This window comes from Camelus dromedarius, chromosome 1, assembly GCF_036321535.1.
Source record: "Camelus dromedarius isolate mCamDro1 chromosome 1, mCamDro1.pat, whole genome shotgun sequence".
Classification (NCBI taxonomy): domain Eukaryota; kingdom Metazoa; phylum Chordata; class Mammalia; order Artiodactyla; family Camelidae; genus Camelus; species Camelus dromedarius.
The window spans coordinates 43,953,331-43,978,321 of NC_087436.1; the positions used below are offsets into that span (position 1 = coordinate 43,953,331).

The 24,991-nt window shown below is 39.1% G+C and overlaps 1 protein-coding gene across 17 annotated transcripts in view; it reads right to left on the minus strand.

Annotated features, from left to right (window-relative positions):
- ALPK1 (alpha kinase 1) overlaps positions 1 to 24,991 on the minus strand; it is a 118,987-nt gene that overhangs the window by 84,832 nt on the left and 9,164 nt on the right. For 9 of the 17 annotated variants that reach the window (XM_064481914.1, XM_031467445.2, XM_031467507.2 and 6 more), the window contains one exon: positions 12,239 to 12,290. The exons of 1 other annotated variant lie outside the window; for it this stretch is intronic. The gene's annotated coding sequence lies outside the window, so the exon portion shown is untranslated. Of the gene's footprint in view, positions 1 to 11,815; positions 11,834 to 12,238; positions 12,291 to 24,788; positions 24,970 to 24,991 lie in introns of those variants that run through there. 7 more of the 17 variants (XM_064482190.1, XM_031467475.2, XM_031467485.2 and 4 more) reach the window with 2 other exon arrangements.

Here is a 24,991-nt window from a genome sequence, read left to right on the forward strand (position 1 = left end):
GGTAAATTCCTCTTGGTGGGTGACCTGTCTTCCTCTTTTTTTCCCTAAATTGATTTTCCTCTTTTTGCCTGCTTGTTCTTCCTAAGCACATATATTTATTCTTTAATTTATTCAACGTTTTCATAAGTACCTACTATGTGCCAGACAAACTGTTTAAGGATAAAGTTATGAATATGGTACTATTTCTGGACCCCAGAAGTACATAGCTGTGGGGAAGCCAATGTGCAGACAATAATTACAGCCTCATGATAAATGACAGGGCAGGGGCACTACAGAAGTCCAGAGATGTCCCTGCATCTGACCCACAAGCTGAGAGGGGCTTTGGGGAGAGTGACCCTGCTTTATAACACAGCAAAAGGTCTCAATCTATCATGTCGGGTGAGTTGCTGAGCTTTTTCACAACTGAAAGAACCAACAAAACATCTCAGGTCATTGCAGGAGCAGGCAGTTCTGGAAAACCACACTAATTCTCACACAAACTCATACATTATATGCAGTTGTGACCTAGGATAGTAAAACCAGGACCACAAAGTAGACTTTTAATGAAAAAAACCCATGTTTCTCGAGTAGGTCGGGCACACAGATTATACAAAGTACTGCAGCGCTTCCTCAGGAGTCCTGAATGCCCAGTGTGCCCCTCGGGAAACCTCCTTTAGCCAGAGAAATGATGTCAGTAAAGGATGGTAATTGGTCCCTAAAGGATTGCCTCGGGGAGGCTACAGAACAAATACTCAACAGCGGCAGTAAGCAAGCAGGGGAGGGTATAGCTATTTATCTAGATCAAAAGATATGGACACTTTGGACATGTACAATAGGTTAAGATAACTGAATAGTGTTACATATGGGTATTCTGAGAAGGGAACGTTTCTGTACCCCTGAAGAGACTTACAAGAAACCTATTTATGATCCCTACTTGACCATCCTTTTTCTTTATCAGTGACTCCAAAACAGCATGAATACTCAACCAAAACATTTCTACCAGAAGCAAATGCAGTCTTGTCTCTCAGCATCACATATGACTGCGGGTGGACTCACACTCTGACAGTCCCCCTGGAAGAAGGAACCCAGTGTGTCGGCAAAGAATGCTTTTGGCTTGGAGTCCTGGGCAGCCTTTATTAGTGTATCCATTTCACTTAGTCCTCCCTTCACAAAACAAAAACCACTGCTTTCTTCTCTAAATCGTCATCGCTTAGTAGTCACCCTATCCAAGTTCGCCATCTACAGGTCATACAGTTTATAACTGCTTTTAGGGCCTTGAGAAGCTTGCACGTGAGGATTCACAGGTGCCTGTTTTGAGGGCAGTTTGCACTGCTGATTGATACCACAACTGACGGCTGTTTACGCATAACTAGAGCTTAGCAGATATTTCCTGGACTCTTACATTTCTCTATCACGTAGGGATATACGTTAAAAAGGTGACAGTGAAGAAGAGCTATGAAATACATGTTTTAGTATCATGTTTTTCAACTTAAAAACACACACACACACACACACACTCTCTCCCTTCCGGTTAACACAAAAAAGAACACACTTGTCATTAATGCTTGTATTACAAAGCACTAACAACCCTAACCATCCCTACCATTTACTGAGCGCCTAGCTTGGTACCACTGGCCTGGGAACTTACAGACATTACCTAATTGAATACAGAACATCTACAAAGTATTTTTATTCTCATTTTGTACATAAGAAATCTGAGTCTGTAAGAGGTTAAGCAGCTTAGCCAAGGACATAGAGCTAGTCAGTGGGTTGGAGAGTTGTTTTTGGAGATCTGTCTCACTTCAAACCTATGCTCCTGAAAAGCCCACCATACTGACTCCAAGTATTTCATCTTTCTATTTTTCCAGCTTTACAATAAGTGCCTATGGATTTTCAACTACTCCCCCACCTTTGAGGTTTAGATGTGTCCTTACAGACAGGGGTTATCTCCCTACTGCTTTAGTGAACAGGAAAGAATAACCTTTTCCCTTGACGTGCTGTACCATAGAGAAGAGTACAACCAGAAACTGCAGTCTCATGCATCACCAAGTTAGTCCAGCAGTATTCCAGGAGTCCGGGGTGAATCTGGGACCCACTCTGCTTCTTCCCGGAGCTTAGGTTGGTAAGTGTGTCCTGATCATACCTCATCTGCCCCTTTGACTTTAAATAAAGCCATGTTCAGTCAGCAATGCCCAAGGATCCTCAGGTTGGAGCTTCTGTCTTATTTTTCCTCAGAGGTTTCCTCTTAGAAGATCAACAAACTTTACTTTTGGAGATATTTTCTTTATTTTCAGTTGAATTTGAGTTTCTATTTTTTTTTTGTTTGTTTTGTCCCCAAAAGATGAGGCTAACTTAGGTAAAGTGGAGGCATGCCCACTTTTGGAATTCAGTGATTTCTGGACAAGTCACCTAGATTTCTGGTTTGCATGAGGAGCTCCCTGGGGACAAGATCACTTTAAAGACTGATGGCTGGGAACCCTACATTAGGAGATTCTCAGGTCTAATCTAGCCATGAGGAACAGAACACCCCCAAACCAGCTTTAGCATAAAGGGGAAATTACTGGACGGACACAGGGTTATCTCCTGGACATAAAAACAGAAAATGCAGATAGTCTTCATGAAGGATTAGAATCAGGAAATGGAAAGTTGCTGGAAGGGGAGGGGGAATATAGCTCAGTGGTCGAGCGCGTGCTCGGTGTGCACAAGGTCCTGGGTTCATCTCCCAGTGTCTCTGTTGAGGGGAGGAAAAAAAAGCTATTGGAGGCAAAAATAAATCCTCTCTCTTTCTCTCTCTCTCTCTCACACTCCACCAAGACTTACTGAAAGCCTGCTTACTATGTGTCAGGCACCATGCTAGGTAGCAAGAGCACAGAGGTGAACAGAATAGACACGCTCTGCTTTATTACTCTCTGTAGACCATCCTTATTGAACCAGTCACCCTGGCCTAATGTGCCCTCCTGATTCAAGCCCTCAACAGAAGCTGACTCAGTATCAGCACCCTCAGTTCAAAGACAAAACCTTAGCACAACACATGGCTTGTTACCGCTAGCATCAGCTGCCCACCCTGGTCCAATCAGGTATAGCAACAATGACTCTGGTGGGGAGTGGGGGTGGTTGCAGGGGACAGTCTCACAGTCAGGGAAGAATAGAGCAAACTGTGTGAAAATGGGATGCTGGTAAGAAGGATACGACTGGTGAGGGAAAGGATGATCATCCCAACTGCAAAGATTTTTCAGAGATACAAGGATGATGGTTTCCATAAACTTGAGGAAAGAAAAGGAAAGAGCCTTAGGAAGGCTGAGAACTCCACCGTGAGGCTGGGAAGGGTTCCCAGACATACAGCCTAGGTGAGGACACCAGTTTGAATCTGAGTGGAAGTCTCTGAGTGAAGAACGGGTTACTCAAAAGCCCTCTAACCCGGCCTCAGGGGAACCTGGGTGAATTTCCTTGGGAGGAGAGAGGAGAGGGCAGGGGAATTACAGATCTTAAAAAAAAAAAAAAAAAAAAGGCCTTCCTTGAAAAGTCTAAAAAGCTTGCAGCTGTTTAGAAGTTCAAATTATCCAAGGTTGTCTGAAACATTTGTGAGCCCAGGACACAGTCAATCCGCAGTTTTGAGAGCAGCAGGTGGAGGACAGTGACACTGCAGCAGTAGCATGTGAAGACTGGAAAGCATCCCGAAAAAATGGGGAGTGGAGAGGCTAAAAGTTGAGATACGGAACAGCAAAATTTTGTGTGACTATGGCCCAAGTTATTTAGTCACTAGGGCTAACGTGGTCTTGGGGAAACAGGAGTTATAATCATCAACATAAAAACAATCCCCTCACAAGTCTGGACTGCCACCTTGTATGTCTCAGGGACCTAACTTCTATGCACGGACAAGATATTTCAGGTTAACTCTTTTCCTTCAAGAGAATCTTGGGAGGGTCAGATATTTCATTTGTTCATCTGCAAATTTCTAAGGAAGAATTTAATTCTGATCAAATTTACGAGTATATTCTATTTTGATTTGCAGTTTCATTTACTATTTTGAGAGAGTAAAAGTCATCTCTGGTAAACGTTCCCAAATGGGTATGGTTTTAAAGTTCTTCAAAACTTTCAATGAAATTCAGCTTATAGCAAAAGGCTGTGGTTGTGAAGAACCATAGTTTCTGTAATACTGACTTTGCAAGCTACAGACACAGCCTTAGGTTGTCTGCACTTAATCGTGGTTATTTTGGATATGAGTCCTAGACTCACTTCCTATGAGGTAAGGTGTTCAGAAATTTTATTTGTGATAAATCCAGGGAGTCTACAAAGTCTTATTTTCATTAGCCCTCTGAGTTTTTCCTCCTAGTCAGTTCTGAAATCTGAAGTTTTTCTCAGGGGATTTTTACCCTAAATAGGGGACTCAATTTGCCTTTTTTTCATTCCTTGGTGGTTCCCCTTCTTCTCATTAATTAATTAATTTGGTTCAACAAATATTTATTGAGCCCCTTTGATGTGCAAGGACAACCACAATCCTTATTCTCACAGAACACTGTGGGGAGAGGCAATTCACCATGGGCTGTGGGCATGTCCGCAAGTTCTTGCTGGGTATGTTAAGAATGCCAGACCAATCTCTCCTTGTCTGGGCTATTTATCAGGATTGTATTTGCAGCAATCTTGGCGGATGAGGTAATGTCTCCCTCTGGGCCAAAGAACAGGTCTGCTATAAAAGCAGTGGATTCCCCCGGCTCAGTGTTCCTTGGCTGTGACACAAGCCCACTTACAACCACCCTGTCGGCTCAGTATCACTCCTTTGGGACTAGGAGGACTGAGGAACTGATGTTAACATGATGCTCATGCTGCTTGCCGGGCTCTGAGCACTAAAGTCCTTTGTCTTTGATCTAAGAGTCTCATGTCTTCTGCCAGCATCCACTGAATAGTAGCAGGCTAACTTATTAACTCTAAGGAGAATAAAATAAAATCCCAGACCCTGAAACTTAATCTTAATTTCCAAGAATTTCATCACCCCTAAATAAGTCTCTTGCAGAGTGAAATTCCCTAAAAATCTGTCTTAGCTGAAATAAGACAAAGGCAAAATATGTCAACTTTATTTGCTATGAATTTGTTTCTATACTTTCTACATTCTCCCAAATTTTTAGCCTGTATATTACAAATTCCATGCTCTTCACAAATAACAATTTTTTAAAAAATTAAGATTTGTGGCACTTTTCTTCCAATAATGAAAACAAACTTCAATTTCCAGGGTGTCTGCTATCTGCCAGGGTCTGCGAGGGATATAAGGATGAAAAGACACAGGCCTAGCAGTTTTAGGGCTCAGGGTTTAGTGGAGACAACAAATACAAATGTGTATCTCAAATATAAGACTGAGCATGGTCAGATGTAGTTGAATTCCAAGCAAAGAATGAGTGAAGAATGGGAAAGAGGAGATTTAGTTAAGTTACTGTTTACTCAGAAGGCCAAATATGAGCGAAACATTGCAGGGTGGGGCATCAACAAGTGGAAGAAGTGGGAGAGGCAGGGTCTGGGGAACAAGCAAAATGGTGTGAAGAGTTTCATTTCAGACAGGTGGCTTGGGATGGGGACACAGCAAGAGCAAAGGTGCAGAAGGGTCTTGCAGACCATAGCTGGAATCAGCAGATAGTCCAGGGTGCCTGGACACCATGGAGAGATGAGGTTTGTCTGAAGTATGCATGAAATCTTGCAATTCCCTAAGAGAGGTAGGGAAGTGAAAGGGCTAGGTATAGACTACTATTTCGAGAAGCACTACTATTAAAGGGAGGAGAAAGACTGCATTCTCAAAGGAAATCAACATTTCATAAGAATCGTTAGATGTTGACATGTGTAGGCTAAGCAGATGTCAGAAGGCAAAAGGTTTTAAAAAGAGAGAGGAATGAAAGGGACTATGAACAATAAGAAAAATCACAAAATGGGTAAAAAGGTGTTGGTTTAAGAAAACAGGAGTAGGCTTGGATACAAGGCAGAACATTTATTTTCTGAAGCAGAATGGAGAGAGGAACAAATAGCTAATGATTTAGAGAAAATCTGAGAGTTCACCATGGATAACCCAAAAACCTAGGTCAAATAATTGGATATCTGGCAGGAGTGAGTCTAACTTGAAAAGAGGTAAAACCTGGATAGAAACAGGTGTTCTGGAGAAGTGGAAAGACAATCAACTAGAGATGAATAAAAGAATCAATGAGCATCGTTGAGAGCCCAGCTATGGTCCATCATAATGGATTAGAGTCAGCTGGGGGGCTGTCTCAGCTCTGACCTAGAGAGTTGAGCCAATCCAGGTCTGGGAAGTGTATACAACGGAGGTCAAAGAAACAAAACAGAAGTCTAAAGTGCTTAAAGTAAAAATACAGATCATCTTTTTTAGCCAAGGGGTCTAGACTCAGAGGGAAGGTTAGAGGGGCTAGAAGTGGGTGAGCCCTGGGCAAGCTGGGAATTGGGGATGTGGGAGACGGCAATGAAGATGAATGGAAAAGAGGAGGTAGGGGGTTATATTCACACATACACACTTCAGGTTTGGCAAGGGTCTGGGATTTAGAGTGGATCAAGTAAGGACAGATTCTCAGTTGCAGCTCGGGCTAGTCTGATGACCGACATGGAGTTAAGTCTAAAGTTGAGGCGGTCAGGGAAGCATGGGGCATTTTACAACCCTTCAAACTGGCAAAGCGTTTTATTGCTGCATATCAGCTCTCTTCAGCAATGTTATTTTCACAAATCTAAACTTTACCTTATCCATTTTATTTATTGTTAAAAGACATAAATAATATTAAGTGGGTATTAAGAACTTAAGACAAGTTGTTCTTGAGTCCTTTATAAAATTTCCCTTAATTTCCAGTTTGGGAGCTGAACCCAGACTAATTTATTTAGGGCCCTGTGGTAGACTGTGTTCCATTTTTTCTCTCAACTATAATTAATGAGTTAATTGTGTGGTTTTGTGTAAAGTCTGTCTTTCCCACTATGATATACACTCCAACAGGGCAGGGAATGTGTCTGTTCTGTTCTGTGCTATAGCCTGGAATATTCAGCACCTGGAATAATTCCAGAACATAGGAGGTACTCAAAAATATCTGTTGTTGTCAAATGTTTATAAAAGAAGATATCAGCTAAATCTGGGCAACCTCTCTTGGTTGAGTAATCCTATGCATTGCTTACTGCAATGTAATAAGCTAGGAAATACTTCTTTTCATTTCAAGAATATCCCTAATGTTCAAAGAAGACAAGGTGCCTTTTACTGTCTCTGTAAACTATTACATTCTCTGCCTACGTTGTTGAAGCGACAAGAAACAACATGCTTACTTTTAATTCATCCTATAATCTTTTCCTTTCAAACGGATGTAAAATTAACTCTTGGTGTCAATCCTCACCAATCTTAATAGACGTTTCACAAATTTTTTACCTTATTGCTTTACAAGATCACTATCAGATTTTTATGGAAATTCTGCAACAATGTTTATGTCCTAGCCCCTAGCTCAAAAGAGTCAGTTAATTAGAATGTCAGTCCCGACAAATGTTTTCCTCATTCACGTCAAGGTTTTAACTGCCTTTCTGCAATTTAGGAGCCTGTAAATTTGTTCTTCTTTCTAGAGCCTCTCTGCTGCCCTCTTCTGGTGCCACATAACAGCACGGGCATGTGAGATTACTTTTAACTATATTTTTACTTATTAGTGAAAACAAATGTGGCACTCTACAGAACAGAAGACTCAGTAATGATATAAGAAAATGGAAAACTTTTTCTAAACACTAAAATAGTGACACATATTTACCTGACTAATAATCTTCTGTTAACTCCATTTCAGTAAAAATCCATTACTCTTTTTGAATTTCACTATAGAAAACAATCATTAATCTATTGTCTCAAAACCTATGATGTTTTAACATAACAACAATAAAAATTACATTTATACTATCTACGGAGAAAGAGTTTGTTAACCAAATTAATAGTGTAAATAGCATTGCAGGGCATGTTTAAACTGCTCGAGAGAAAAATCTATTAAACTGTTAGAGTATTTTAGAATGTGAAAGAAATACTGATAATTCAAAAGAGCATTATCTATTTATAGAATGCTCTATAGGTCCTTAAATTGCAAATAATGCAGTGGTTCTGAACATATATGACCTGAAGCCTTTGTTCATGCCGTTCTCTCGACTCCTATCTTATTCTCACTACACATCCTACAGTCGACAAAGTCTGCCAGCTTCTCTTCATAAACATGGTCTCTGCTCTCTCATTGTCTCCTGTTGCAGCCTGTACAGGGTCCTCTCCACCTCCAGTTAGGACCGTTAGCCTCTACACTGGTTTTTCTGCTACCTGTCTCTTTCCCTGTTCCCATAGTCTGCCCTTCATGCACTGCCAAATAGCTTCTTAAAAGCAGAACTAACTGTGTCACTTCTCTACTTTAAAATGTCTGTCGGCTTGCTGTTGCCTGTAGGATGAAGTCCAAGCATCTGAACTTAGCATGGAGGGTCCAACCTGCCATCCCCAGCTGTACCGGCAATGCAACACAGTTTCTGCCCTGGAGCACTTGCCCTTGGTATCCTGGAATAGGGTCCCCAGCTCTTTGTTTTTGACTGTGGCAGAGCTTGGCATGAGGCTCTGTCATACATCAGTTACTTTACTATCTCCCAAGAGACTATGACTCCTGAGGGTGGCCAGTGTCTCACAGGTTGTCTTTCAAATCTCCAGCACACTGCTGGAGCTAGCAGTGTGACTAACACACAGGAAAAGCTCAGTGCACCTCTGTGAATGAATGAATGAATGAATGAATGAATGAATGCTGCTCGCCTCATCTTTAATGAAATCCTGAGTTTTCAAGTGTTAGATTATAATGCCACTTCTCTAAAGTCTTTCTTAACTCTTATCTGGCAGAACTAATTGTTACCATTAGCTGTATAACTCCTGTCTCCTCTGCTGGGTCATAAGAACTGAAAGGCAACCTGGGAGAGTGAAAAGAACATGAGATGTGGAGGCAGACAACCCTGAGCTTGTATCCCAGCCCTACCGCTTAATCTCCGTGTCACCTCTGACAGGTAGCTCAGCCCTTCTGCAATGAATGTTATTTTCCTCATCTCTAAATGGGGCTACCCTACTTCCCCATATGTTTAATATAAATATTTAAAAATAAAGCTCATGATTCATACTAGACTGTAATCAAATTTTAGCATTTATCCCTTTCTCTGAGGGTGAAGGCCCTATCTAATTCATATCTAGATTCCAGGGCTTCAAAATCTACAGCAACTCAGTAATGTTTGTTAAGTAAGTAAATGAATTGAAAAGAGTCATCAAAAGTAGTATAAGTATATAATTTAACAATCTTTTAAACTAATGCAATTGGTTATCATTCCTTCATACTCACTTAATATAAATATTTCACCTTAATACTCTGACATGTCTTGAATCATTTTTAGTATTTAAAGTATACAGAGGTCACATAATTTGAGGTATAAATATTTTCTAATCTTTTAGTTATACTTACATTTATATATTTTCCTTTATGTAGTCACTGTAAAATATGAAGTGTTTGAATAAAAAGAACTAATGTTTATTTTTAATAGGATACCTATATTACAATGTTAAGAAAAAGCAGAATATAAAATTGTTTATACAGAGTGATAGCAATTATATAAAAAAGTCACTGAAGACCAATGATTTTTTTTTCCAGAAATAGCAAAAATCCACACTGAAATCTTAAGGGACCCTAAATAATCAAAATGATCCTTAAAAAACAATGTTGGAGGTTTTACCTTTCTTGATTTCAAAACTTACTACAAAGCTCCAGTAATCAAAACACTGTGGTATTGGCATAATGACAGACATATAGACCAATGGAATAGAAATGAGAGCCCAGAAATAAATCCTCACACATACAGCCAAATGATTTTCAACAAGGGTGCTAAGACCATTCAGTGGGGAAAGGACAATCTTTTCAATAAAAGGTTCTCAGAAAACTGAATATCCTGTGCAAAAGAATAAAGGTATACCCAACCTTACACCATAAACAAAAACTAACTCAAAAACATAAGAGCTAAAACTATAAAACTCTTAAAAGAAAACATAGGAGGAAATCTTCATGAAATTGGATTTTGCAATGATTTCTTGGCTATGATCCCAAAGGCACAGGCAACAAAACAACTTAGACTACATCAAAATTAAAATCTTCTGTGCATCAAAGGACATAAACAGAGTGAAAAGGAAACTTATGGAATGAGAAAGATATCTGCAAATCATATAGCTGATAAGGAGTTACAATCCAGAATATGTAAAGAATTCCTACCACCAAACAACAAAAACACAAACAACCCAATCCGAAAAATAGTCAAAACACTGGAACATTCCTTCAAAGAAGATATACAAGTGACCAATAAGCATATGTAAAGATACTCAACATCACTAATCATTAAGGGGATGAAAATCAAATCAGAATGAGATACCACCTCACATTTATTAGGATGGCTACTATGAAAAAAAAAAAAGGAACAGAAAAAGTGTTGACCAGGATGTGTAGAAATTGGAACCTTAGTACACTCTTGGTGGGAATATAAAATGGTGCAGCTGCTATGAGAAACAGTATAGTGGTTCCTCAAAAAATTAAAAATAGAATAATCATATGATCCAGCAATTTCATTTCTGAGTACAAAACCTAAAGTAACTGAAACAGGGACTTGAAGAGATATCTGTACACCATGTTCATAACAGCAATATTTTCTTCTTTTTGTGTGTGTGTCTATTATTTGTGAATAACTTTTTTTTCATTTTTTGTTGAAGTATAGTTCCTTTACAATGTTTCAGGTATATAGCAAAGTGATTCAGTTATATGTATATATAAATCTATTCTTTTTCAAATTATTTTCTTAGGCTTTTAAAGTTTTTTTTTTTAATTGAAGTAAAGTTGATTTACAATGTTATATTACTTTCAGGTGCACAGCAAAGTAATTTAATTATACATATACATATATATATTCTTTTCCAGATTCTTTTTCCATTATAGGTTATTACAAGGTATGTACTATAGTTCCCTATGCCATACAGTAGGTCCTTGTTATTTATCTATTTTATGTATACTAGTATATAGATGTTAATCCCAAACTCCTAATTTATCCTTCACCGTCCTTTCCTCTTTGGTAACCATAAGTTTGTTTTCTGTCTGTGAGACTATTTCTGTTTTGTAAATAAGTTCATTTGTATCATTTTGTTCAATTCCACATGTATAGTGATATTGTATGATATTTCTCTTTTTCTGTCTGACTTACTTCACTTAGTATGATAATCTCTAGTTTCACCCATGTTGCTGCAAATGGCATTATTTCATTCTTTTTATGGCTGAGTAGTATTCCATTATATATATATATATATACACACACACACACATATATATATATATATATATATATATGTATGTATACCACAATTTCTTTATCCATTCACCTGTCAATGGACACTTAGGTTGTTTCTATGTCTTGGCTATTGTAAATAGGGCTGCAAGAACACTGGGGTGCATGTTTCATTTCAAGTTTTCTCCAGACATATGCCCAGGAGTGGGATTTCTAGATCATATGGCAACTCTATTTTTAGTTTTTTTAAGGAATCTCCATACTGTTCTCCATAGTGACTGCAGACAGCACTATTTTCAATAGCCAAAAAAGGTGGAAACAACCTATGTGTCCATCAACAGATAAGTGCATAAGTGCATAAACAAAACGTAGTATATACATACAACAGAATATTATTCAGCCTTAAAAAGAGAATGTTGGCAACTGCTACAACATGGATTAACTTTGAGGAGATTATACTAAGTGAAATAAGCCAATCACAAAAGGACAAATATTGCATGATTCTACTCACATGAGGTACCAAGAGTTGTCAAATTCACAGAGACAGAAAGTGGAATGGTGATTGCTGGGATGGGGAGAGGGGAGAATGATAAGTGACTGTTTAAAGGTACACAATTGCCGTTTTGCATGATGAAAAGAATTCCATGGATGGACGGGAGTGATGGTAGTACAACAATGCGAATGTAAATTAACACCACTAAACTGTACACTTAAAAATAGTTACAGAAGTAAATTTTATGTTATTTGATCACAATTTAAGAAAATAACTTAAAAATATTCAGAAGGAAATACACCAAAATATTAAGACTCTTTGCCTCTAAGTAATATTTTTTGATTATTTTCCCCTTCTTTTTGTATTTTCTACGACAACTATGTATAGCTACATCACTAGTAAAAAAAGAGTTGAACTGAAACGTTTCATATGAAAACTCACCTCAAATCTGTGTTTATTAGACTTCAATCCATTTCTGATTTAGAAGAACTTTCTAGGTAAGAAAAAAACAACAACAAAAAGTTAAACACAGAAGTCCTTGTTATAATAAAAGTATAAACAGAGTAAGAAATAATCTCTACTCCTTATTTCCTGCATTATGTCACGGGCATTGTTGCATGCTTGCCACCTGAAACATCCAGATAAAAGAGGAACTCACGTTCCTGTGTCCACAATGAGAGTGAAGTTACAATTGGTCATCACTGATCTTCACTTTCGATACACAAGGAGGAGGAATATCACGTCAGGGAAGACCAGATCCTGTCCAAAGTGCCTGATGGGGTACAAATCTCTTTTGGTCTTTTCCCCCCATTCCCTTAGAAGAGGGGGTTTCAAATCTCTCCTTAGACTTTTGAAACAGTTCAAGCATGAAGGAGAGAAACCTCACTATTGGTCTAAACTATTAGGGGTGGTACTATCTGATAATTTTGTTATGCGGGAAATAAAAAGCTTTTGCTGAAAAACCCTTCTGGATGATATTTTGTCTCTTGAAGTTTTGAAACTTTCATTCACTGACTTAAAAAAAAAATTATGTATTTCTTTCGTGGCTTGCCAGAGAGAAGGAATCCCCCTAGTTATTTACACAAAAAATTTGCTAAGAGGGTTTGCAATAACCACCACTACTTTTTTATATGTTAAAAATGGGAGTACACTACATTTTATAGTGCTGTACATCTTTCAACCAGCCTGAAAAATCTCTCCAGGGTCATCTTATGCTCCTATCATCTCTGAATCACCAGTTCTGGATAAGCAGTCTCCTGTCCTTTATTGCCACTTTGGACTTTACTTTCTCCTCCCTTGTTCAATCTGTACACTCCTCCTCCCAGCTTTGACTCTCATGTTGTCACCCACCGCCCTTCATTGTTGCTGTCAACTGCCAACTCTGAAGGCATTTAATTTCTGGATCATTGCTACTCTTTCCAAAACATTTCTATTCTTGGAGATTTCAATTATATAATGATTAAGGGGCTCTGAGTTCCTTGAAATCTTTTCTTCAAAGATCTTGTCCTTCACCCACCCTTAGGCATTCATTCTAAAGGTCATTCAGCATAGACTTTGTTATTACCAAAAACAACTACTCTTCCATACTTTCAAGTTTATGTATCCCACTCTCTGCTACTGCCATCCATCTTGTCCCTTTTGAGTCTCCCAAATCCAACAATCCTAAACTTCCACTGGGATTTCTAATCCACTGACCCTACCACCTTCCCATGGACCCTCAACCCCTTGCAGTCCTCTCTCTTCTCTTTATCCATCTTAATTTCCATGGTCAACCATGATAATCATCACCAGCGTACACTTTTGACTTCATTTTTAATATTTGCACGTCAAAATCACAACTCTAGTTAAATCCAACTTTAACACAACTAAGCAATGCTGGTGGGGAGGGACATAACCGCGCCACCTGTTCTTACTTTAAATTTCTGACTCTGAACCTCAACCATTAATGCTGCCGGGCAATCGCACTGCACTCCTGGGGTCCATTCACCTTCCAATCTCTTAGGTGCCTATTCACACTTTCTCTCCTCTCCTCCTCTACCCTCACTCTCAGCAAACAGAGGAGGACTTCGATGGACTCTCACCCTCCTCTACCAATCTAACAGCAGCTGCACCCCATACTCTGCCTTCCCACCTGCTGTCAGATGAATCACCCATTCTTTTATCTAAAACCAATCACCCCACACACAATAATTTCAACTCCTCTCTCTACTCAAGCACACTGATGCCGCTTTTCTCTCTCTCTCTGTTTCTTACATCCTTAAGCTTTTGCTCTTCACTTGCTTGTGCCTATCAGGGTACAAACAAGCCATAATTTCCTCCATCTTAGAAGAAAAGTCTCTTGTCAGTAGCTATTGCCCTTTGCAACAAAATTCCTTGAAAGACTTGTCCCTACTAGAGCGTTCAACCTGTCTTTTCCCATTCTCTCTTAAATGCACTCCACTCAGACTTCTGTTCCATCACTCCACTGAAATCGCCCTGGTCTCCGTCACTGATAAGCTCCACATACATAAATCCAATGGTCAGCTCTCACTCCTCATCTTAGCTGAGCTGCCAATAGCATGTGACACAGACCCTTCCTCCTCTAACACCCTCTAGGACACCATGCTTTTATGGTTTTCCTTCCAACTCACTGATGACTCCTCAACCTTTTTGGTTGGCTCTCTTCTTCTCCTAGGCACCATCATGTAGGAACATGCAATGGCTCAGTCTCTGCCCCCCCCCCTTCTCCATCTAAACCCACTCCTTGGTGATTTCATTCAGTCCACGGTTTTATTGGTTGACAATCGTCTAATTTCTATCTCCAGTCCAAACCTCTCTCTTGAACTTTTCATAAGTATATTTTCAACTGTTTATTTGATGTCTGTACTTGGATATCCAATAAGCATCACATTCTCAACATGTCCATATTGAACTTTTGATCTGCCTCAGTTAATGACTCCACCTTCCCAGGAATGTGAAATGAAAGGCCAGCTCTTAGATGAGCTGTGCATTTAGAAGAGGCTGAGTGGCAGCAGATGGGGTAACCTGAAGGGGCATATCATTTGGGGAAACTTTGGCCAGGGGAACTCCTCATGTCCACTCAGCCTCTAACTTTGTACCTGTGCAGTTGCACTTAAAAGCTTTTCCTCTAAGGTGACTTGGGGGAATTATTATGTTGAGACACTGTGGAACTTCTGAAATCTATCTGTTGCACAATAAGCAATGCTTTTCTGTTCTTTCACTCTGACTTCCTTTTTCATTCACAGCGGCTACTGGTTTGCAAGTGAGAGGCATTACCAGCTTACTGGATGCTTCCCCGTAGGCTCGATCAAGAAGTATTTAAATCATAAAAGCCTTGAAGATTGTGCCATAGTTATTTATCTCTGATATATTTTTCTAAGAATTTAGATTTTTTAAACATTTTATTATTACGAGAGAAAACAGTGTGATTGTAGAATATATGGAGGAAAAATATGGTAAAAAAGAAAATAAGAATTACCCATGGTCCCACTAAAAAATAAGCACCATATTTTGATATCATTGTTTCTGCACAGTTACAATATTTACAAGGAATTTACTAAAAGTGTATAATTTTTAAAACATACTAAGTTAATACCTAAGTATTCTTTGACTATAACTGAGCAGCCTGATTCTTGCCTCTCAATTGCGATGCCCACATATATTCAGAAGTGATTTAACAAAACATTGTGACACTGTTCATATTTTGGTGGCGCTTCCTTTCACTCAGTCCTGTGGCTAACTTAGGCATGGTTTCTGCGTGTGTTATCTTCTGGTTTTCTTCCAGCCTTGCTTTAGAACTAGACATCCTCACCACTCTGCCGGCCCCACATTCCACCTGACACAGTGACTGGTCCCAATGGCCAACTCCTCATCAGTGAATGTTAACCTTTATTAAACCTCTTCTAGAGAAAGGTCTCTCCTGTCACGTGTAGGGCAGGCATGGTGCAGTTAATAGCAGAATGGAAAAGACTGGAGTAAGGCTGGAACCTTGTCTGGAGTTACGTGTTCAAGTCAGGTAGGCACGCTGAAGGACAGACACAGCTGTAGGTACTGAGGAAAGTCTGGCAGGTACGTCATCCAACTCAAAGTGTTAGGCAGTGAGATAGAAATGAGCACCGGGCAGGAGGAGAGGAAGGGGGAAGAAGCAACCCAGAAAATAACAGCACACCTGCACTCAAGATAAGGGGCTCCAAAAATGTTTACTTTCTCTAAATGAGGCCAGCTAAGAAGCCGGCTAGGATCCAATGCTGCAGCTGCACAATAAAGAGGAGGACCCGGCTTAACTTGACCCAATGCTCATTATAATGTAATTAACATTGCAGTTTGAGCCCCTCCCGTGGGTTTCTCTGTGTGCATCATGGGTAAGAACATGCCTAAAAGAGATGGGCGTGCCTGAGCACAAGGAACCTGAGCTGTCAGTCAGCATGAGCACTCAAAGAACCTGAGCCGTGAATCAATCACACACACACAAAAGCCCCCTAAGCCAGGATATAAAAACAGGAAAAACAAAGGAGCGGCATCATTTTTCCTCTCTTGGGTTGGCCCGCTCCCAATTCTCGGGAGTGTACTATATTTTATTATCTTTTTACTTTATTAATAAAATCTTGTTTATATCATGTTTTCTGTCTCTCATTAAAAATTCATTTTTGGGGGGTGACTAAGAACTGAGGTAACTCTTATTCCCCTCCTCCAGGTAATAAAAGGAGATGAGAAGAGATGATTGGCATAGCTCTAGTAAATGGTTGGAATTAGAGGTGGAGGATGTGTATTGCATGAGGTAGAGAAACAGAGTCATGGTAATAGCTTAGCAAAGCGGTGGACATAATTTATTGCCATTTATTAAGCAAATACTATTAATGGTAGTACCTGACTCACAAAACTGTACTGAGTATTAAATAAGATAATGTAAAAAAACCTTGTAGCAAGAAGACTGACATACAGTAGTCTCCCCTTATCTACGGGAGATAGGTTCTAAGACACTCCAGTGGATGCCTGAAACCGTGGATAGTAGTCATGAAATAAAATTTATATTTTAAGGCAGGACAAGAAAATTTAAGCATAAAATTCTCTCTCTTTGCCCCTTTGGGCCTTGTCCCTCCCCCATTAATGTGCAATTTTTATATGCACTGCACACTAACCAGACCCCTCAAAGGTGGGAACGCCTGCTAGACTGCAAAGATCTTTTTTTTGACCTTTCTTCTGACACTAACAAGGATTTCTTAACTTGATTGCCAACTGAATTTTTGTCGATAGTACCAAACCCTATATACACCCTACATACATACCTATGATAAAGTTTAATTTATATTAGACACAGTAAGAGATTAACAACAACTCACAATAAAATAGAACAATTATAACAATATACTGTACTAAAAGTTACCTGAATATGATCTTTCTCTGTCTCGGTCTCTCTCAAATATCTTACTGTACAAATTAAACACCTTTCTATTTTAACACACACTTAGCAGCCATTGTGGCCAAAACATTAGCAGTGTGAGGTGCAACAGCAAAACTAGCATGAATTTCATTTTCCCTCATCATAAATTCACAAATAGAGGATTCGTTCTTACCGTAGATCTTAACAAACTCAGCATACAATATTTTTCCTTCCTTACTAAGTCAAGAACTTTCACCACCTTACGTAAAGGAAGCACTTTACAGCTTCTCTTTGGCATATCCGAATTGCCAACATCACTCCTCTGGCTCTTTGGGGCCATTATTAAGTAAAATAAGGGTGACCTGAAGGCAGCGCTGCGATCTGATGAACAAAGATGGCTGCTAAGTGACTAATGGGCGGGAGGGCGGAGCTGGACAGAGACCGGTCTCCTCTCCAGGGACAAAGCCAGAACGCGCGAGATTTCATCACAGCTACTCAGAAGGGCGCATGATTTAAAACCTAGGAATTGTTTATTTCTGGAATTTTTCATGTAATATTTCCAGATAGAGGGTAACTAAAACCATGGGAAGCAAAACCATAGGTAAGGGAGGACTAGCATACAGACTATGCTCAATAAATAAGCATTAATGAATAATAAATACTTAAGTTGTTATTATTAACTATATTTAGCATTGGTGAACAGTTTGAGAGTGTCATATATGGTGGGTAGGAGAGACCTGCTTCCTTGGCTTCTTAGATCTTTAAATACTGCCTGTTCATGAGTTCCCTGAACTCTCATCTATCCACTTCTGTTGGATCCCGATCACACAGTAAGGCTCTTGCTCCCAGGTGCCTGCTCTTTGCATTGATCACGCCCTAGGAGATGCTGGCTCCGTCACAAACCAGTTGTGTGCATTTAGGCAGATCACCTCTCCGTGCTAGACCTCAATTTCCTCAGCTCTAAAATTAGGGGGGTTTACTAAGGCGTCTAAAGTCCCTTCCAAATTTATGATTCTGTAATGCTGTCAAAATTTAGCACTCTGTCAAAATTTCGCAGCAAGTAGCTGAAGCCCAGTGCCAGCCTACGCAGCCTCCACTGAGCTTAATAACAGCTAGTGTTGCTGTTCCTAGGCACTGTCACAGGGCCTGGGTATCAGCTCATTTGATTCTCATAACAGCAGTAAGACATAATTAAAAGTTATGCTCACGTCAGCTATGAGAAAATTGAGGCCTACAGTGATTAGGTGACTTGGTTGTGGTTGTACAGCCAAGAAGGGACAAAGCTGATTCTAAAGAGGCAGTCAGTTCATCAGATCAAGATCATCCCGTACTGGAGGGTCTCATTCACACTTGATAAAGGTAGCCCAGACAGATGTTATTCTGAACAGACAGTAAAATCTTAAAAAGCCCAAAAAACCTACTAGTGCAAAAGCACAAACTTGGCCATGCTATGGACAAACTGCTTTAAAATGTGAGCCTATTGATACAGAATATAGGGTACTCCTTTGGGAAATCTTTAAGAATATTTAAGCAGAACAAGAATTCAGGATATGTGGTTTTATCAAATAATACCAAGTCAGAAGAGGCGTCTGACCGGGTCCAAAATGTCTCAAATGTTACAACCTTCTACTGTCACTAGTTGTGTAGATATCACTACATGCATGTGAATAAAACAGATGTTTTATTCTTCAAGTGTTGAGTTGATGGATCTGTTTTTTTATTTACTACTTGGGAAAAATTATTTCCTTTGTGAGCTAGAGTGCTTTAGGTAATGATAAGTCTCACTTAAAGAAAAGAAATAGGGCAGCAGAGTAGGGATCCATGAAATTTTATTTATTTAGCAAACCTGCATTGGGCACCTATAATGTGTTATACATTTGGGCTAGGTACTTGGAATTCAAAGTTAAAGATGAGGTCTTTGTCCTCAAAAAAGAGTTAACTATGGATAGAGACAAAAAGAAGAAGGAGAAGAAGAAGGAGAAGAAGAAGAAAGCATTACAATTTACTGCAGTAAGTTCGGAAGTTCGGGGGTAGAGAAATGCTCTGGGTTCTAAGAAATGCCTAATTCAACAGGAGAAAGTGACCATCTGCTTTGAGAGAGAGCTGTGATGTCATTCAAATTTCCCAGAGGAAGTGATGCTTGAATTGGATCTTTCAAAAAAAGTAGCTCACAAAAGAAGGAAATGGTCTTCTGGGAAGGAGAAGCAGGACTGGTGATACAGAGTACAGCAGGTCAAGTTTGGTTCAGAATGAGTGGCGGAGTGTTACTGCAGTTTAGAGTCATCTGGAATATTAAAGCAGGATGAAAAGTGGGGCTGGAGAAGTATGCAGATGGCAGATCATGAGGGCTATTGACATACAAGCCCCTGACAGACATGAGCCAATACAAACTGCTCAAACACCACCCTGCAGGCAGACTAGAGGCTGAGGACTTGAGGAGATCAGGATATGGTGCAAAATGTCGAGGGCCTGAAGCAAGAATAGACAGATACGGGTGGTTTCCAGAGATAGTTAGGGAATGGAATCAACATGACTTCAAAATTGATTAGATATTCTTGGTAAAGAAGTAAGGAGTCTAGAGTGGCTCCTAAGTGTTTAGCTTGAGCAGCTGGATGAATTTAGTGACAGATGTCAACATAAAAATAATGATGGAGGCGGTAAATGATGAGTCCAATGTGGAAAATGTTTCGTGTGAGATGCCTGTAGGATGCAGGAGAGAGATGTTTGGTAGTAGATAGATGTTTACATCTGGATACAAGAGTTGGGAACTCGGGGAGAGGAAAGACCCGGCCTTCAGTATCCTGGTGTGTATTGGTGTAGTGGAGAGACATACTTCACCCAAGGTGAACACACGGTGAGAGAAAGGAGGCAGAGAGCAGAACGCAGTGCATGAAGTGGGCAGAGAAACAGAAAAAGGGAAGCGCAGCCAGAGATGTCAGAGAAAAGTCAGAAGTGCGTGGTGATAACGAAAATCAAAGCAGCGAATTTAGAGGAGTCAACAGTGCCAACACTGCAAAGAGAAAGAAAAAGATGAAGTCTAAAAAGTGGCCTTTGGATTTGGACAAGGTGATGAGAGGTCATTTTACTTAATGGAAATATATTCCAAGAATGTGCCCTCAGGAAGGTCCTGAGGAGAGGAAGGAAGATGAGGTGTTTTCCTCATCTGCATTAAGAGTCTGGAGCCTGCGTGCCCAGAATTAGCAGGATAAGGGTATTTCTAATTGCTTCTCAGCTGCCTGGCAAGCTGCGCCTTGGAAAGCCTCGACCTAGTTCCTCATATCTGCCTATAGTTTCTCTTGCCCACTTGGGAAGAGGGGAGTTGGGGGGTAGCAGGGAATCTCGGTTCAAACAGCTTCTAGTATTTCTTATCAAATAACTTTTGGAAGTGCACATCAGACATCAGAAATATGATGAGGGTCTAAACTTTTTTTTTTTTTTACAGAAAAGAACAACAATTATAAATAGATAAGACTTTCGCTGGCAATTTTGTAGGTTTTTTGGTGCTTTATTATGCACCAATGGAGAATATACCATAGTAACTAGCTGGGCTGAAGTTAAGATTCTAAGCAGAGCTTCCTGGGTAAGCCAATGATACAATAAACTCTGAGGTGCAATAGGAGTATATACAGTGATGTGGCAAAATTGAACCTAAGTACAATATGTGCAGACATAAATCCATGAATCTAGGTTATGGGAATCCATAAGAACAAGAAACTAGCTAAGAAGCTATTAGCACATATATCAGGTAAAGCTCCTCTTCCCCATTCCTTCCCTTTTTTTCTTTTCTTCAAAACAGAAGAATAAGCTGAGTGCAATAAAACTATGATTGCCACGGAAGCAATCAAGTAAAGCACAAGCAGCACGAGAAAATCAACTAGAAGTGTTTCAATTGGTAATTCCTCCTATGTTCTGTGGTTCTGCCACACATGCTTGTTCCGGCCCTGAGTCAATCCCCTCTTCTTTCAAATAGGAAGTTACCTGTACGTCAAATAAAGAGAAGGTAAAGTCTTACTTTCCAAAGACTGCACAGTTTTACTTACTGTTTAGCAGCATGGTTTAATGCATTCTGTTTTCTTAAAAAAGTAACTATATATATAGTAATAACTATATTATATAGTAATATAAAAAGCCAATATAAAAATATCATATTAAAAACACAGTAATAGAGAAAAGGGAGAAAAAGGAACAATTAATATACCACTATAAGACAACACTCTTAGAATATTTGTAAATTCATATCTACACCATTTTATATGTGTGTTAGGCAGTTACAATAGTTAATCAATACTAAATCTATTTTTCACCTAGCATCTTCTACACTGCTACTAGTCTTCATCCATCATTTTGCTTAACCTTTTCCCTTTGTAAGAACGCTCACAATTCTGTTATTAAAAATAACTTTATGATGAACATCTTTGTGAATTTTCTCTGTAATTTGAATTATTTCCTCCCTAGAATGAATTTCCCAAAAGAAATGACCAATATGACCATTTTAATGGCCAACAGCACATATCAGAATATGTTAATGGTCCTGGACCTAGATGATGTTTGCTATCCCCTCCCCAACTCCCACCCTTCAGCCCCAACCCCACCCCCACTTTAGAGATAGTAGCGTCTCAGTGAAATGGGCAGAATGGAGCTACAGTGCTTACTCCGGGATAATTCACCTTCTTTATAATTCTTGTTTCAAGAAATATTAGCTATCTTCTGCATCCCTTTAATTTTATGACATTTCATGAGGACTGCTGGTCTAATAAAGTTTGATAAGGCATTTTTTATCAAATACTGTGTATATCTGTAATTAGGAAATTCAACAGATTGTGTTGTGAAGGAAAAACTGGTCTGGGCTAACAAGATAACTCACAAATCTAAGTATTAGAATACTGATCTGAGTTCTGCTGGACTAACTTGTAAATCTAAGTTAATTAGTGTTGGTTTGCTGTTCATGTTTTTTGCTAGCCAGCTGGATTTTCAAAGATATATATCTGGCTTTGGAATGTTGGTTTGCTGCCTCCTGCCTCCACTTTTGTGATAATGATGCTGCTAAAGCTGTTCCATGCCTATTGGCCAAATACCCCAAGCTTGTACTTTACCCTATAAAACCTCATGCGCACATCTTGGAGGTGCTCAGAGCTTCGGAGCAGAAGCCCCTCTGAGCCCGCCGGCATAATACATCTGAGTACTCCAACCCTCCGAGTGGTGCTTGTTTCTTGGCTGGCCTGTCGTTTCCGTAACAGTGTTATCAGTTGAGCTCTGTCACCAATGACCAGTGAAGTTCATAGATACTGCATTGGTTTACAAAATATCCACTTCTCAAACACTTTAGGGCAGTATTTCCAAAACTTTAGTCATTCACATGCTACCTTCACCGTCTTTACCCTATCTCCATATTATCTGTAATAGGATTTATTTAATCATTCCCTTAAAGGCAATAGTAAATTGGTTCACTTTCTTTTTACTTAACAGCTGCAAGAGCAGTATTATGCGTGAAATCAGACTTTAAAAGCTAATTATATTTTTAATGCACATTAAACTAAGCATAACTCTAATTTTCAAAGTTTGAACGTGTGCCACCTAAAATTAATAGTTTGTACACCATACTTTGGGAAAATTAAATTAATATGTAGCTGATATTTAAGCTATGATCATCTCTTTCTGTTCTTCAGACATAGAAGAATGATGACATCAGATAATATTCTTACTTTTAAATTGGTCTATCCCACAGAACTCTATAAACAAAGTAAATCACAACATCCTGCAACGGTAGATGTCACTGTCAATAACAAGAAACAGAGTCCCCCATATGGAGGCAACAAATACAACAGCAGAAATATGGAATGAGTTTACACCAAAAGCTTGAATGCACATTCCTGTTAAAATTCTTCAACTCATAGACACAACATTTCAGGAAAGAAAGGCATTTACAATGAGGATTTTATTTTGAAAAGCCATTATTCTCTGAAACAGATTAAGGGACAGTAAAAGTAGTACATGTGTTGTGTTCTGGGAAAGGGATCAGTGAAATTATTTTAGAATGGGTAAAGCCATGGAAGTTTAGAAATATTTTGAAATGCGTATTTAGATCACATAGCACTTCAGGGGAGATGGTTTCTTAAGTCAGTCATGCTCATTAAACAGTATTATTTTATGTGAGATTTAGAATATCCATCATAATTTACATATGACTTTTTTAATTAAATTTTTTTTTTAAAGTTTAAACTAATTATTGGCTCCCTACTCACGCAAGTGGATAGTCTAAGATTCCCCTGTCTTGTCAGGGGAAGAACTTGAAGAATTAATTTCAGACTCAAAAAGACATTTGAGATGAATAGTAAATAATTATTAGAATAATGTTAAGTACTTTGTTTCTCTTCAGGCTGCAGGTTGACAGGATTTGGATGGAGGAGGAGGGAAGACAGAAGTAAATTATTTTGGTCAGTGGGTATAAAGACTTGATTTGGCATGTGTTTAGGCCTGGTGTGTCTTCGAAGTGGTAAATTAGCCTACACCCACTACTGCCCAAAGTAATGCACATTGTACAGACATGTAATCTGCTGACACACCACCTACCCCTAGGGGTGCACAGCTTCTGTGGTATAGTTATAATGCTCTTTTTAGTTCAATTGAATTGGAGGTCAAGGAGGAAAGAGGAGAAACAGAAGGGTGTGGAGACCTTGCTGAAGTGTTATGCATAGACTTGTCCAGCAACAGTGATTACATGTAATGAATTAAAAATGTTCTTAACAAGGAGGTATTAGCCAACCAAAAGCAGATACTGTTTTTCATAAGAGTATTAGTTTTATAAGTAAAAAGAAAAGGAAGAGGGAGATAGAAGCAAATATTACAGAGGTGCCATTATGTTGTGACATAAGTACCCTGCTATCTGATTCTGCCTCTCTTTGTACCCTTATCCACCTGCAAATTCCAAACAATTGTAAAGGATTTAAGCTATGGCTTTCCTAAGTCATCTAGAGCCTTAACTTTAAATGCTAAAATTGGTTAATGAAAGGACTTTTTAAAATAGAAACACAAAGTTTTCCTAGATATTTTCTCTATATATAACACTTCTCCACATCCAGAATTCCGGCCAGTTCTTTCCAAATGAGAAAAGTGATTCTAAGAGCCTATCTATCTGTTTCTTGGCAAAATTATTAAGCCCATCATAAAAGTGATAGCTTCTGTTATCACCACCTGTGAACTCCAGGCAAATATCCTGGGGTTAAATTTTCAAATTAAGTAATGCCAACTCTTTTAATCAAACATCTTGATTAAGAGATAAATAAAGCCAGATGTCCAATAGCAGCTCTAGCAAGCTCCATGACATGAGGACTTTATTATTAAAACCTTAAAAAAAAAAAAAACTGGTTTCTTTTCTCCACTTCCCAATAATGTAACTTTACTGCTTAGGTAGTCCTTCACCACCCTCCTCCCTTCTCCATACTGAGGAGTTTTTAGAAATGCAAAGATTCTTCCTGGAGCTCTAAAGTTATTTAAATGTAGGCGAGAACAGGTGGAAACGGGCTGACAATTTAAGAAAATATTTCCTTAAAAATTATGCCATCTTTTGCACCCCCATCTACTGCGTTTTGTCATTAAAAGGCTGATACTCACCTTTATCTTGAAGAAGAGGAAAAATACTCTGAAATCAGTAAACCTAACTCTAAAAAAAGTTAATTATAGCACAACCTCCCTGAAATAAACTGTTTCTCATAAACAGCCTCCGTTTCAGGAAGTAGGACTTTGAAAGAAAACAGCCTGCTATTGTCTCAGAACTTGGTTGTGCAATTCAACCCCGGGACTTTCAGCGGTTCTGC